Here is a 2,467-nt window from a genome sequence, read left to right as displayed (position 1 = left end):
TTTTCACGGAGAATTGTTATAAAAGAGTATCTAAACACGTAAGAGAGAGAGAGAGAGTATTATATTATGTGGTGATGCATGATGGACTGGGCTGGTGGCAGCGAGGGGTACCGGTCCATGAAGGGTGTGAAGGTAATTGGACCTCCTCGGGAACTTCTCCACCACCAGATGGAAGCTTGAATTGAAAGGACATGTACCGGAGGAGTGGGTTGTCTGGTTTTCTTTAATCTGTCCTCGTATTTATTGTGTCCATCAGAACTAGTATTAATGGAGTATGTGCCTTTTTCTTGGAATTTTAGTGGCCGGTATGTTGATTGTGATCGTAGCCACATATATATTGTGTGGGCTGGCTTTATTTTATTTGGACATTTCCTTCCTCACCCGCTGCCATCACTATCACCGTAATTTTCACCATCATTGCCATCGCCACCATCATCATCATCAAATTTCCGTAATTTTCACCATCATTGCCATCGCCATCATCATCATCATCAAATTTTAAAGTATAAGTCAAATATCGCATCCATGGTATTTTTTTCATTTTATTCCTTTCAAAACCAACAGTAAAATAGTGTTTTTTAAAGTTTTTTTCGCACAAAGTCATTAATCATTATCATATTAATAAAGAAATAGATCAGTTTTTTGACATTTATTGTGTACAGTGAAATAATTAAATTATTATTGTAACAAAAAAATTTAAAGATAGGAGCATTTTTATCTTTTTAATTTTCTACACATGGTAAAATGGATAAATTAACCATAAAAAATAAAGTCTCGTTCACAATGGTCAAGGTATTTTTATATTTTGATATTTTTATTTTTGTAATAATCAAGGCTTTATCGAGAATTTAATTTTTAATACGCTGCCATCAATAAAAAAATCCAAAGCATCCTTATAAGGGTTTTCTTATCTCTTAATCCTGACTATAGTTCGGAGGACTAAGGGGCACTTTATCTTTTGATGAGTATAGAAATATTGATAAAAATAAAAAGTTATTGGACATAATAAAATACACTGTTCTTGTTGGATGTTTCAGTATTAAATAGTTTAATATTAAATATTTTTTTATCGAATATTAATTTATTTAACTATACACACTAAAGCATTTTGATTTATAATTTAAAAAATTTTATTTTCAAGAACACATTGGAAAAACTTATATGTTTATTTTTTTCAAGAACACATTGGAAAAACTTATATATTTATTTTTTTCTAAAATATTACTTAACTAGTTAAATTTTAAATTTTTTTATAGTAATTTTCTAGTTTTTTCTAAAAAATAAAAGATGATAATGTGAAAACCAATCTTAAATATCACTTGTGCCAACATATCAAAACAATGGTAATGTGAATAAAATCGATTCCTTGTTCCTTTGTTTCAAATTTAATTTCTTTCAATCGGATGACCTAAAAAATTTCAGAAACAAATTTGAACTCTTTAAAAATGTGAATAAAAATAAGTTAAGGGGCAGCCAGAATCATGGACGTGCTTATAAGTTAAGACTTAAGAGGCCCCAGTCCCATCTCAAAAATAGGGACGACGACGTCGGAGCATGTCGGCCCGGTCCACTCTTCTTTCATTGAAACGGGCGAGTAGATAAATGACTGGTGTTACCGAATAAATAAATAAAAAAATTTAAAAAATAAATACTGCTGACAAAGCGGCACATTTTTGGCGGTGATATTGAAATTCTTCCATGGATATATGCAGTGCACATACGACGAGGTTTCACCTAATCTGACAATGAAGGTGCTAAAGAGACACGCTAATTATCAGTATTTTTCTTTTTATAATTTCTCGAATTCTCCTCGCAACTCATAACCGCTCTGAAAGAATTAATTTTGTTCAAAGAAGATGTCACGTTCCATACGTCTTAATGTGAATGATAGTTTTTAGTTTTTAGAATTTTATTTGTTTTTTTTTATAATTTTAAATTATTTCAATGTATTAATATCAAAAATAACATTTTAAAAATAAAAACTATTATTTTAATATATTTTCAAATCAAAATACTTTTAAAAAATCATCATCACATTTTCAAACATCTTCCAACCAAAACCCAGGGTCAAATGGGATAGATTTGCCGAAGACTTCACGATTTATCTTGCACCGAAGTGTTACATCAAGATATTGAATGGGTCGGTGATGGATTTGGAGATGGGTTCAACAATCAATCAATGAAGAGTATATTTATTTTTATATTTTAAAAATATTTTTTAAATTGATTTTTTGTTTTATTTAGATTTTGTTTTAAATTAATTATTTTTATATTTGTTACTATCAAAAATAATTTTTTTAAAATAAAAATTATTATTTTAATATATTTCTAAATTAAAATTACTTTTAATAATAATACATTCAATTTAATTCTCCAGCCGCACATCCGGGAAGAAAGGGGTTCTATCTTTGATCCATCGGTGCCATATCCAAATTGTTGTCAAAGCACTCAAGGAGGCATTTTTCTT

Source organism: Populus euphratica, unplaced genomic scaffold (genome assembly GCF_000495115.2).
Source record: "Populus euphratica unplaced genomic scaffold, PopEup_1.0 scaffold123.1, whole genome shotgun sequence".
In the NCBI taxonomy this organism is placed as follows: Eukaryota; Viridiplantae; Streptophyta; class Magnoliopsida; order Malpighiales; family Salicaceae; genus Populus; species Populus euphratica.
The sequence above is the reverse complement of the archived record's forward strand: the minus strand, read 5'-3'. Positions refer to the sequence as shown.